This window comes from Piliocolobus tephrosceles, chromosome 1 (assembly GCF_002776525.5).
Source record: "Piliocolobus tephrosceles isolate RC106 chromosome 1, ASM277652v3, whole genome shotgun sequence".
In the NCBI taxonomy this organism is placed as follows: domain Eukaryota; kingdom Metazoa; phylum Chordata; class Mammalia; order Primates; family Cercopithecidae; genus Piliocolobus; species Piliocolobus tephrosceles.
The window spans coordinates 212,234,894-212,248,410 of NC_045434.1; the positions used below are offsets into that span (position 1 = coordinate 212,234,894).

Below are 13,517 nucleotides of genomic sequence, written 5' to 3' on the forward strand. Positions count from 1 at the left end.
CAAAAAAAAAAAAAAAAAAAAAAAGAAAGAAAGAAATAAAGAAGAAAAAAGAAAGTAATAGGAAAAGGGACCCATTTCCAGGAGTCCTGACCCTTATCCGAGGTAGTGAGGTTGTCACTTCTGGGGAGGAAGGGGAGTTTCATGCATATCCAGCCAGTGCAGCCGGAAGGGGAACTTTTACAGGCCCCAGGGACTGTGCTGGCCCTCAGGGAGGGGAGGGTGGCCCATTATTTTGGTAGGACCCACAGCAAGCCACAGTGTTGAGCTGCAATAAAAAAAGGGTGGTGAGGGGTTCCTGGGTTTTTTATTTTTTCCATCTTGAAACTGGCAGCATTTCTGATATGATTGCCGGGGATTTCCACCAACCAAATTAAAGACAATTCAGTCTTAGTGTTAACTGTAGGGAGAGAAACGTGGCGTTTTGCAACCTTCGCTAATTATGAAACACTGTCACCAGTACCAAGATGACAATATTTTCCTCCCTCTCAAACAAGCCAGGCTCTGCCATCCTCCAGTGGACAGGGCCCTTCCTTGTCTCATCCATCCTGGGGCACTGCTTCTAGACCATCTTCTCTAACAGCTTTGCTGGGAAACATGCTTGTCCTCTGGGGAATAGCTGAAGCCACCCTTCTGGCTGAAAGAGCTTTTTTTCTTTTTTCTTTTTTTTTTTTTTTTTTTTTGAGATGGAGTCTCACTCTGTTGCCCAGGCTGGAGTGTAGTAGCACAATCTCAGCTCACTGCAACCTCCACCTCCTGGGTTGAAGCGATTCTCCTGCCTCCGCCTCCGGAGTAGCTGGGATTACAGGTGCGCATCACCACATCCAGCTAATTTTTTTTTGCATTTTTTGTAGAGACAGGGATTCACCATGTTGGCCAAGATGGTCTTGAACTCCTGACCTCAAGTGATCTGCTCACCTTGGCCTCCCAAAGTGCTGGGATTACAGGCGTGAGCCACCGCGCCTGGCCTGAAAGAACTTTCTGAAGGCCCCACGTTAAGGAAACATTTGCTGGGGCCCCAAACCCCACCATCAGGCCCACACCAGCAGCTGGCCTCAGGGAGGGAGGGAACTGCTCTCTACACAAAAATGGTTTTGAAAATAACCCAGCCAAAGGGGAATTGCTTCATCCGTTGCACATTCACTTCTCCCTTTCACTGTGCAATTGAAGAAAAACAAGGTGAAGCAGGAACCGACTCTCGCCATCCCCACTCCCACCCCCATGAACTCCATCGGACACTCTTGTGCGAAAGCGGACTGGCTCTGGGGGCTGGCCTCCAACCACTGGTGGACGGTCCGTCCTGTGAGCCCCCCAGGGGCCGATGCCCTCCCACTCTGCCTGCTCTGTTCTTAGCACAGCCCCTGGGCCCCCGTGAGATCTCAGGAAATACTTGCTCAACACAGTACGGAGGAGAAACGGAGCCCACAGCTTAGTGCAAAGACCTGACCGCGTGGACTGAGGCTGCAGAAACGCAGAAACGCGCTTTTCCTGCTAGAAGGGGACATCTGCGTGGTCGGGAGTACCTCTGGGGCACGTGACTTAATTCCAGAAACATCTAAGTGAGCAGTGTGGCCAATGTAGTCTGTTTCTGAACACGGGCTGAGGGGTGGGGGAAGTGGGGCTCAGAAGGAGGCTAGCTTAGTTGTCTCTCAAGCAGGCAACTGGGTTGTTGTGTTATATTTTTCAGAGATGGGCTCCTGCTCTGTCACCCAGGCAGAAGCGCAGTGGCACTGTAATAGCTTACTGCAACCTTGAACTCCTGGCTTCAAGTGATCCTCCCGTCTGGGCCTCCCAAAGCTCTGGGATGACAGGTATGAGCTACTGCTCTCAGCCACAATTGGGATTTAAGAGCACTCCTCCAGCCCACTCCAGCGTCTTCCATCATTCTGTGCAAGTACCAAAAGAGGACCAAGCCCAGGAAGCCGCCAGCAGGCCTCTCACCAGCCAAGATGGCTGGAATCCTAATATCAAGAAATGAAACTCCAGCAGGCCATGGAAATGCTAAGGGGTTGGCATTTCTGCTCTAGAGAGAGCCAAAGAGAAAACTCTATTTATATCTCCTTGCGTTTGGTCGCAGCCTCATCAACCAAAAGAACCTTCCGCCCCACTCAACACATCAATCAAATTGGGGAGAGGGTGTGAATGGCAGCAGCGGGTGTTACAGAGGAGTCTCAAGGGTATCTTAGAGGGTGCCTCTGGAAAGTCGTCCCCTCCAAATCCCCCCAAGATAACTACTAGGATATTCTCCTTACCCCGCCAGCAACGGCACCCCCAGATGATTAAACGCGCTGGCGTCGGAAAGAGCTGGGATTCTGGAGGAGCTACAGTGTGGTAGCTGTGTGGGTTGGTGAGTTATTTAACTTTTCTGAGCCTTCGTTGCCTTAACTGTAAAATGAAGACAACACCACTCAGTTCCTACGGTTGTCCAACTGAAATCACCTAGGTAAGAACGATCAGTTCTTTGGGGAGTAATGTCCCTATGGTACTGGGATTCAATTGACAAGAACACCAAGGCACCGTCAGGCACTCCTGGAAGAGAGCAGGGGGTTAGCCCTCGGTTTCAAAGTCCCTAGGGCGCAGTAAACCTTCCCCTCCGAGAGCCCTGAGTGAGGAAAAATAGCCCCCTCCCACTCCAACCCACGGCACACCCGCCCCACATCCACGCGCGGCTGTGCCCAGCATTTCAGAGGTGGGACTTCTCAGGAGCCGGCGGGAAGAAGCCCCCTTAATGGAGTCTGGTGGGGTTCAAGATGCGCAGGTCCCTCCTTCCAGGGAACACCTACACCAAGAGAGAGCTGGCCCATCAGCCCCGCGCTCCATCCGCAAACTGGGCAGATCCCAGGGGGGCCACGCAAGGAACCTGCACCTTGGCCGCTCCAGGGCGCCCCCCACCCGCGACTCCGGAAATCTCGCCCCTACCTGCTTCACCCTCGCCCCACCCAGAGAGCACTTTTCGAGACCTCCCAGCGGCCCTTCCCCGGTTCTCTGGACCCCAGTCTCCCCGCCCCGCAACCCCCCCATCCTGGTGCCCACGAAAGGTCATGCCAGCTCCCCTCTTCTCTATCTCAAAGGAGGAGGTGCAGATGAGGAAGCCTAAATAAAAACAGGAAACTCGATTTTTTTTAAAAGCCTCATTCAGGCTGAATTACGGGTAAGAGTATTTTATAAAAAAGTCCGGAAATGCAAAGCTGGGGGCGGTTTTGCCGGCGTAACCCCGGCTCGGCCGCAGATCCGGAGCTGATCTTGCCTGTGCCGCTGCAGCAAACGCGGCGAACAGCGCGGGCGGCCCGGGACGGGGAGGCGGGGCGCGGGTCCACAAGCCGGGAGGAAGCCCCGGAAACTTCCACCCCGGTCCCTCTGTAGCTCCGCTCCCCACTTGCCCAGGCTAGGAAGGGCGCACAGGACCCGGGCGCCGGCGAACTGTGCGCAGCCCTCTCTCCGCGCCAGGGCACTCGGGCAACACCGCCAGCGCGCTCTCTGTGGACCCAGCCGCGGTACAGAGGAGGTCCCTGGTCCTCTCGCCAGCGCTCGGAGCGGGCGCACGCGCTGAGCGCTTCCAGTTTCCTCTTGCCTTGGCCGGCGCACCGGAGGCCGCACCGCCCCTGGGAGCTCAGCCGAAACCCAGCCGCCAGGCCAGGAGGGCAAGGCGCGCAGTGCAGGCGCCGGAGAGCTGCGCGCGCCCCTCTCGGCGGGCCCACGGGGGACGGCCCCGGGTCTCTAGGGCAGCCCCCGCTCAGGTCCCAGCAGCCTGGTCCCCGGGGCTCCCAGGGCCCGGCTCGCTAGACGCGGGGAGGTGCCCAGGGCCAGGGCGCATGGGCTGTGTGTGCCGGAGAGACGCCCGCCAGCCAGCCCCCCCCCCCCCCCCCGAGCGCAGCCGCGGCTCCCAAAGCCCCTGGCCGCGGTCCTCTTCCCTCCTCCCCTGATGCAGCCCGCGGCGATCGCTTACCGTCCTGGCGCAGCTGGCAGGGCTGGGCGGCTCGGCTCGCGGCCGCTCGGAGCGACGGCGCTGGGCGCGAGTGAGCCTCGAGGGAGGGAGGCGGGGCGCGGCGGGGCGCCCCGCCTGCCGCCAGCCCGCACACTCCACTTCCCACTTTGTTTCCTTTTCACTTACAACAGGAAAAACAACAGGTCCCCCAGGGCCTCGCCTTTCCCCGCCGCCCACACCCGCAAGCTCGCCTACTGCTAGAGGGGCATCATCCCAGGTGCCTCTGGAAGCTGCACCTTGCCCTTCTACAAAACAAGTTTTCTTTTTATGCAAAGGAAAACGACTATATAAAGGTCCTAAGCGCTCCGCCTTCACGCAGGAAAGAATTTCAACAGCAGCGGGAGAAAGGCTGAGAGCGGGAGAGAGAGAAGGGGTAACCTGCAGCTCTAGGCAGCCAGGGACCCCAAGCGCCACTGCGAGGTGACCAGTGTTGGGGCTCAGGACACACACCCAAAATATGACTGTGGGAGACCAGCATGTGCCACCCCAAAATGTACTTCTTCAGCATATTTTGAAGGAATTATTCTTAGAAACTGAAGGCACAGGAGTAGCTCTGAAAGGCTGTCCTTTTGTAAAATGATTTATATATATAAAGAAAATCTCCAGGCTTGGTACTGTGGCTCACTCCTGCAGTCCCAGCAATTTGGGAGGCCGAGGTGGGAGGATCGCTTGAGCGCAGGAATTCGGGTCAGCCTGGGCAACATAGGGAAACCCCTGTCTCTACAAAAAATTTAAAAATTAGCCAGTCGTGGTGGTGCACACATTGTAGTCCCAGCTACTCAGGAGGCTGAGGTGGGAGGATGGCTTGAGCCAGGGGATGGAGGCTACAGTGATCCATGATTGCATCACTGCACTCCAGCCTGGGAAGCAAAGTGAGACCCTGTGTCAAAAACAGAAAAGGAAAATCTCCGTTGGTAAAGTATTAGTCTCAGGCAGAGGGCTGTTCAGAGCTAACTTTTCTTACCTGAAAAATTTTATCTGCATAAGAAGACAAGCTTCATTCACCCTACCCTCTTCTCCCCTCACTCTCCCTTAACTTGTGTACCACCTCCCCAGGATCCCAAGCCTCTATTCTTTTTTTTTCTTTTCTTTTCTCCTTTTTTTTTTTTTTTTTTTTGAGACAGAGTCTTGCTCTGTTGTCCAGGCTGGAATGCAGTGGTGCCATCTCAGCTCGCTGCAACCTCTGCATCCTAGGTTCAAGCAATTCTCCTGCCTCAGCCTCCCAAGTAACCGGGATTACAGGCACACGCCACCAGACCCAGCTGATTTTTGTGGGGTTTTTATGTGTTTTGTTTTGTTTTGTTTGTTTTGAGAAGGAGTCTCGTGCTGTTGTCCAGGCTGGAGTGCAGTGGCGCGATATTGGCTCACCACAGCCTCCACCTCCTGGGATCAAGCAATTCTCCTGCCTCAGCCTCCTGATTAGCCGGGACTACAGGCACACACCACCATACCTGGCTAATTTTTGTCATTTTCAGTAGAGGCAGGGGTTTTGCCATGTTCGCCAGACTGGTCTCGAACTCCTGACCCCGTGATCCGTCCACCTCAGCCTCCCAAAGTGCAAGCGTGAACCACCACACCTGACCCGAGCCCCTATTCCTTTCTGAAGGAATGTTTCCTGTCCCTTGTAGGATGTTATATGAGCTTTACTCATCTGATCCTTCGTCCAGTCTCATATTTTGTGGGATTCCCATGCATAGGTCGTAGTTACACATGGTTTTTCTCTTGTTAATCTGTCTTATGTAAATTTAATGTGTAGCCCAGCCAAGGAATTTAGAGGGGAGAAGGAGGCCACTCTCTCCTCCCCTACAGCAGGCATGAGTGAGAGGCTGGGGGAGACAGCCCAGGGCCTAAGTCCCTCCTTGCTCAGCCCTGGGTTGACAGCAGCGACCTCCCGGCTTTGGTGGACCAAGAGTATGGGGGTGGTGGGGGAGCCAACCCCTGAGATGACAGCATTGGCTTCATATCCTTCCAGGATAGGGTGAAGGGTGAGCCAGTCAATTACTTAGTGAAACAACGGCTTAAAGCACCCTCTTCAACCCAGCCTGGGAGGTAAAGGAGCTGTTATTGGTCCCTTGGATGGATGAGGGATCTGAGGCTTAGATAAGGACTTTTTCTTTTCTTTCTTTCTTTTTTTTTTTTTTTGAGATGGAGTCTCGCTCTGTCACCCAGGCTGGAGTGCAGTGGTGCGATCTCAGCTCATTGCAACCTCTGCCTCCCGGGTTCACGCCATTCTCCTTCCTCAGCCTCCCAAGTAGCTGGGACTACAGGCGCCCCCCACCATGCCCAGTTTATTTTTTGCATTTTTAGTAGAGACGGGGTTTCACTGTGTTAGTCAGGATGGTCTTGATTTCCTGACCTCGTGATCTGCCAGCTTCGGCCTCCAAAAGTGCTGGGATTACGGGCATGAGCCACCACACCCGGCGAGAAGGACTTTTTCTACCCAAGAGATGCCTGGGCCTCTCAGGACCACCTTGGGCCCTGTGCCTGCTGGCTCCAGAGGCTGCAACAAGCAGAGGCCCAGGTCAGGTATGATGGCTTATGCCTGTAGTCCCAGCACTTTGGGAGGACGAGGCTGGAGGATCACTTGAGGCCAGGAGTTTGAGACCAGCCTGGGTGACATGGCAAAACCCAGTCTCTACAAAAAAAAAAATAGAAAAAATTAGCCGGTGTAGTGTTGTGCACCTGTAGTTCCAGCTTCTCGGGAGGCTGAGGTGGAAGGATCACCTGAGCCCTGGAGGTCGAGGCTGCAGTGAGCCATAACTGTTCCACTGCACTCCAACCTGAGTGACACAGTGAGATTCTGCCTTGAAAAAAAGAAAAAGAGACAGAGAGAGGCCCAGAGACCATTATTCCAGCCAGGAAAGGGGAGAGGGCTTGGGTAAGATGGAGTGGCTTTCTAAATTGTCCCAGATTTTTGTTTTTTGTTTTTTTGTTTTTTGAGACAGGGTCTTGCTCTGTCACTCAGGCTGGAGTGCAGTGGCATGATCTCGGTTCACTGCAACCTTGCCTCCTGGGTTCAAGCGATTCTCATGTCTCAGCCTCCCAAGTAGCTGGGACTGCAGGTGCGTGCCACCATGGCTCGTTAATTTTTGTATTTTTTAGTAGAGACGGGGTTTCACCATGTTGGCCAGGCTGGTCTGAAACTCAGACCTCAGGTGATCTCCCCGCCTCAGCCTCCCAAAGTGCTGGGATTACAGGCATAAGCCACTGTGCCCAGCCTGGTCCAGGTTTTCTAAGATGCAGGCTACAGGTTCTGTATTCTCCAGTGGACACTTGCAGAGGAGCCAGGAAGGACCACGGGTCCCTTTTGGAAGGAACGTTGGACCTGTCCCCAGGAATGCACACTAACATCCTTCCTAGTGGAGCGTCTGAGGCTCACAGTCTCATGCCTACCCCAGGCTCCGATCACTGGGCCTTAGCAGCAGTCTCTAGCCTGCTTCAAGGATGCCAAGAGCCAGAAGAGAAATGGACATTTCAGAAGGAACTCTAACGACCGAGGGAGCAGCCTGTCCTGAGGCTTCCTAACACCTGGCCCTAACCATGCTTTTGCTAGGCTGCACTTTCAGTGCTGCTCTCTGGTCTTCAGAGTTTGTTGCAAGAAAGAGCCAAATGAGGAATGGTTTTGCATCTTCCAAAGGAATTCTTCATTGAATATGTATTTGCTGACAGCAATTCAAATCATGCTTTTTACTATGCAAGACGCTGCCAGGAGAATGAGGCATGCCAAGTTGCCAAGCGCTAAGATGTGCCTTACATATTGTTCTCTTTGATCCCCGTGAAGGAAACCAGAATATGTCCCCCCCAAAATATACCTCTTTGACATAAATATTTTTGAGCTGAAGGCAATTAAGAAGCAGCAAGCAGATGAAGAGATCTTTCTTTCTATCCTCTCCCCCTTTCTGCCTGTTAAATAAAATGTGCAGGAGGCCATTGATTGGGACAAGACCCCTGTACCGGGTACAGCAGACCAAACTAATATGGAGTTACTCATGCTAAATGAAACTAATTAACTTAAGAGTATACACATGTAGCAAATAGCTGAGTTTTTGTCAGTTACAACAGCTGAGCTTTAGTAGATCTTAGGTGGCCAACTGATTCAAACAAAGCAAACACTGTAACCAATTAAGCTCTATAGCTTACTTCTGTTTTCCATCCATAAACACTCTGTGTTGCTGACTGAAGCCCTCTGAACCTGGCCCGGTTCTGTGGGACTCCCAATTTTAGACTCATGAGTGGGCCAGGGTGACTCATGCCTGGAATTCCAACATTTTGGGAGGCTGAGGCTAGAGGATCAAGACCAGCCTGAGCAACACAGTGAGACCTCATCTTTACAAAAAATAAAACATTAGCCAGGCATGGTGGCATGTGCCTGTAGTTTTAGCTACTTGGGATGCTGAGGTAGGAGGATCACTTGAGCCCAGAAATTCAAGGTTGTAGTGAACTGTGATCTCACCTCTGCAATCCAGCCTGGGTGACAAAGTGAGACCATGTCTCTAAAAATAATAATAATCGTAAGTAGAATCGTGAATAAAAGCTAAGATCTGTAAACTAAATTTGTGTAATCTTGACTTTTAAAAGATGATTATTGTTTCATTATTATTTTGAGACAGGGTCTCACTCTGTCACCCAGGCTGGAGTGCGGTAGTGCAGTCTCAGTTCATTGCAACCTCTGTCTCCTAGGCCCAAGTGACCCTCCCATCTCAGCCTCCCAAGTAGCTGGGAGTACAGGCACGGGCTAATTTTTTTGTAGAGACAGGGTTTTGTCATGTCGCCCAGGCTGCTCTCAAACTCCTGGACTCAAGCAATCTGCCAGCCTCAGCCTCCCAAAGTGTTGGGATTACAGCTGTGAACCATCATGCCCTGCCAGTCTTAACTTTTTTTTTTTTCTTCCCCAGACGGAATCTTGCTTTTGTAACCGAGATTGGAGTGCAATGACACGATCTTGGCTCACTGCCACTTCACCTCCCATGTTCAAGCAATTCTCCTACCTCAGCCTCCTGAGTACCTGGGACTACAGGTGCCCGTCACCATGCCCAGCTCATTTTTTTTTTTGAGATGGAGTCTCATTCTGTCACCCAGGCTGGAGTGCAGTGGCACGATTTTGGCTCACTGCAACCTCCACCTCCTGAGTTCAAGCGATTCTCCTGCCTCAGCCTCCTGAGTAGCTGGGACTACAGGTGCACACCATGCCTGGCTAATTTTTTGTATTTTTAGTAGAGACAGGGTTTCACTATGTTAGCCAAGCTGGTCTCAAACTCCTGACCTCATGACCCGCTCACCTCAGCCTCCCAAAGTGCTGGGATTACAGGCGTGAGCCACCGTGCCCGGCCCTAATTTTTGTATTTTTAGTAGAGATAGGGTTTCAGCACGTTGGCCAGGCTGGTCTCCAATCCTGACCTCAGGTGATCTGCCCACCTCGGCCTCCCAAAGCGCTGGAACCACAGGTGCGAGCCACCACACCTGGCTCAGTCTTGACTTTTTACATGTCTAAATACAGGACATAAATTATACTTTACTGGAAACAATGATCATCAGCTCGGAGGCACCAGAAGACTCTACAAACAAACCTTCATTCATTTTCTCCCATATAGTTACCTTCCTGCGGTTTCCCACCTCTGGAAGCCTAAAGCTGCTTTCCCTTGTCTTGTCACTTCTTGAAAATTCATTCTTCTTTGTCAAAGATTCTGGATAAGCCGGAGTTCTGAGCCACTGCTTCGGGTCACCTTTCATTGCAGTTTCTGCCTCGTGATGTGCACTGCATGTGTTAATCAACTTGCTTGGTTTTCGTGTGAATCTGTCTTTTGTTACAGCGGGCTGACCCAACTACGAACTTACGGGGACTGAGGAGAAGTTATGCTTTCTCCCTGATACCCACAACTGCCCAGCAAGGTAAATCTTATCCCCAATTTACGGATGAGAAAACTGAGGCTCAGGAAAATTGAGTCCTTTTTCAGGGCCACACAGTCTATAAATATCTATTATGACAACTTCTTCCAGATCCTTGCTACTTTCACCATGCCATGGGTCTCGTTAGGCCTCCATCCTAAGAAGTTTCACTTTCAGCTGGGTGCGTTGGCTCCCGCCTGTAATCCCAGCACTTTGGGAGGCTAAGGTGGGCGGATCACCTGAGGCCAGAAGTTCACGACCAGCCTGGCCAACAGGTGAAACCCCATCTCTACTAAAAATGCAAAAATTTAGCCGGGTGTGGCGGTGGGCACCTGTAATCTCAGCTACTCAGGAGGCTGAGGCAGGAGAATTGCTTAAACCTGGGAAGTAGAGGTGCAGTGAGCCAAGATCATGCCATTGCACTCCAGCCGGGGCAAAAAGAGCGCACCCCCGCAAAAAAAAAAAAAAAAAAAAAAAAAAAAGCCATTCCTGGTGGCAGGCACTTGTAATCCCAGCTACTTGGGAGGCTGAGGCAGGAGAATTGCCTCAGTGAGCTGAGATCATGCCATTGCACTCCAACTTGGGCAACAAGAGCCAAGCTTCATCTAAAAAAAAAAAAAAAAAAAATAGAAGTTTCACTTTCCTGAAAACCTGATACACTTCCTTTTTGAAACCATGACCCTAGGGAATTATCATGACCCTCTCTTTTGCTTGGGGCACCAGGAAGCTTAAGCTAAATTTAACATTCAAGCTGGGCAAGTGGTGGCTCACGCCTGTAATCCCAGCACTTTGGCAGGTGGATCACCTGAGGTCAGGAGTTCGCGACTAGACTGGCCAACGTGGAGAAACCCCGTCTCTACTAAAAATACAAAAATTAGCTGGGCATGGTGATGGGTGCCTGTAATCCCAACTACTCAGGGGGCTGAGGCAGGAGAATCACTTGAACCCAGGAGGCAGAGGTGGCAGTGAGCCAAGGTTGCATCACTGCACTCCAGCTTGGGTGACAGAACAAGACTCCATCTCAAAAAAAAAAAAAAAAAAAGAAAAGAAAAGAAAAAGAAAAATAGGGCTGGAGGTCTGGGCAAGCTCTGTGGAAGGGCCTGCAGTGTGCTTCTGCCCGTCCAAGCCTGTTCTCCACTGACCAGCCCCACCCTTTAATAACTAACACCTCTTTTCTCTTCCATCAAATGTGGCCAAAGTATTTCCCAATCAGTATTAATTTCCTGAGAAAGGAGCGGAGGGCCACAGAGCTGATGTAAGTAATGCATGTTGGTTGACTTTCCTGCAGCTAAGGGGCCATTTTTCTTCTAGGATTGCTGTCCATTCTCCACTGCAACTAGTTCATTTTTTTGACAATTCAAAGGGAACTTGAGGTAGCTTCCTCCAAGGCACACATGACAACAGTTAAAGTGAGAGAGCTCAGAAACTGCATGGAGGAAGGCAGCGAGCGATTCTGTCAGGAACTTGAGGAACAATGACAGCTGTTCTGGAAGGTTAAATTTATTTATTTATTTATTTGTTTGTTTATTTATTTGAGATGGAGTCTTCCTCGTCACCCAGGCTGGAATGCAGTGGTGAGATCTTGGTTCACTGCAACCTCCGCTTCCTGGGTTCAAGTGATTCTCTTGCCTCAGCCTCCCAAGTAGCTGTAACTACCTACAGGTGCCCACCACCACGCCCAGCTAAGTTTGTATTTTTAGCAGAGACAGGGTTTCACCATGTTGGCCAGGCTGGTCTCAAACTCCTGACCTCAGGTGATCTACCTGAGTCAGCCTTCCAAAATGCTGGGATTCCAGGCATGAGCCACCGCTCCAGCCCGGGCTTTCTTCTTTCCCGTAACCCTGTCCTGCAGAACTTCCCCTCCAAAAGCCAAGCCACTCACAGCTTCTTCTCACAAATACTGCAAACATTTTTGCTCTGCTCAACCCGGAGTGGCTTCGCCACCACCACCCACGCATGCCCACAAGAAGGGTTGTCGCAGGGCAGCCATTCCGAGCACCCATGTAGTGGGGGCTGCAAGTTTGAGAAGCCCACTTCAGCCCCTGCACAAGGGACTCCAGACACCTGCCTCCATGCCCCATCCTGGCAGGGAGCCCCCTTTGCTGGGTGTGGGTCTTTTCCTTCCAGGCGAGGCAGAAACTACCCAGCTCTAGCCTTTACCCTTTTACTTTGGCCAGGAAAAGTGTGGTGGAGCTTGGGGGTTAAGAGCACCTTTTTTGGAACCAGACTGCCTGGTCCCGCCACTGTGGAGCTGTGTGACCTTAGGTGACTTAACCTCTCTGCGCGTCTGCTTCCTCATCTGTAGCCTGGGGACACTAATAATGGTGCTCAACTTTCAGAACTGTTGTTGAGATTAAATGAATTAATATATGTAAAACGCTTATAACTGTGCCTGACACAGAGGACACCCTCAGAAAATGTGAGTTTTTGAGCTATCCTAGTTATATTCTACAACGGCATCTTTGGGCTTTGCAGGATTGGATGTTTCTGCTCTAGAAGAGTTTTTCTTTCCTTCCCCTCCCTCCCTCCCTCCCTCCTTCCTTCCTTCCCCTCTTTCTCTCACTTTCTTTCTTCAGATGGAGTCTCACTCTGTCACCCAGGCTGGAGAGCAGTTGTGTGATCTCAGCTCACTGCAACCTCCACCTCCCGAGTTCAAGCAATTCTCCTGCCTCAGCCTCCTGAGTAGCTGGGTGTGGTGCCACGCATCTGTAATCCCAGCTAATTTTTTGTATATTTAGTAGAGACGGGGTTTTACCATGTTAGCCAGGATGGTCTCGATCTCCTGACCTCCAGTGATCCGCCCGCCTTGGCCTCCCAAAGTGCTGGGATTACAGGCATGAGCCACCATGCCTGGCCTTTCCTTCTTTCTCTTTCTTTTCTTCCTTTCTCCTTTCTTTTCTTTTCTTTGAGACAGGATTTTGTTCCTCAGGCTGGAGTGCAGTGGTATGATCATGGCTCACCTCAGCCTCAACCTATTGGCTCCAGCAATCCTCCTCCCACCACAGCCTCCCAAGTAGCTGGGACCACAGGCGTGTGCCACCACACCAGGCTAATTTTTTTATCTTTGGAGATGAGGTCTCGCTATGTTGCCCAGGCTGGTCTTGAACTCCTGGGCTCAAGTGATCCACCTTCCTTGGCCTCCCAATGTGCTGGGATGACAGGCATAAGCCACCATGCCTGGCCAAGAGCATTTTTCAGTAGCAGCAACAGCAGGTTGTGACACGCTAGCGTGCTGCAGAACCATTCAGTGGGTCAAGATTTTTTTTTTTTTTTTTTTAAACAGAGTCTCGCTCTTTCGCCCAGGCTGGAGTGCAGTGGTGCAATCTCGGCTCACTGCAAGCTCCGCCTCCTGGGTTCATGCCATTCTCCTGCCTCAGCCTCCCGAGTAGCTGGGACTATAGGCGCCCGCCACCGTGCCCGGCTAATTTTTTGTGTTTTTAGTAGAGACAGGGTTTCACCATGTCAGCCAGGATGGTCTCGATCTCCTGACCTCATGATCCACCTGCCTTGGCCTCCCAAAGTGCTGGGATTACAGGCATGAGCCACCGTGCCCGGCCAAGTTTTGTATTTTCTATCTTCAACTTGTTCTCTGCATTAGTCCATTCTCATGCTGCTATAAGAACATACCAGAGACTGGGTAATTTATAAA

General features: G+C 51.6%; 1 protein-coding gene and 1 pseudogene across 8 annotated transcripts in view; one reads left to right on the forward strand and one right to left on the reverse strand.

The window, feature by feature from the left end:
• Window positions 1–13,517, reverse strand: part of PIK3CD (phosphatidylinositol-4,5-bisphosphate 3-kinase catalytic subunit delta) — a 97,454-nt gene that overhangs the window by 68,427 nt on the left and 15,510 nt on the right. For 2 of the 7 annotated variants that reach the window (XM_023215295.1, XM_023215293.1), the window contains exon 1: window positions 3,944–4,088. The exons of 1 other annotated variant lie outside the window; for it this stretch is intronic. The gene's annotated coding sequence lies outside the window, so the exon portion shown is untranslated. Of the gene's footprint in view, window positions 1–2,249; window positions 2,383–3,943; window positions 4,089–13,517 lie in introns of those variants that run through there. 4 more of the 7 variants (XM_023215296.2, XM_023215289.2, XM_023215291.3 and 1 more) reach the window with 3 other exon arrangements.
• On the forward strand, window positions 845–3,131 carry LOC111544649 (annotated as a pseudogene). Its single transcript, XR_002732235.3, has 2 exons — window positions 845–1,556; window positions 1,711–3,131. The product of XR_002732235.3 is annotated as a putative uncharacterized protein PIK3CD-AS1 (transcript).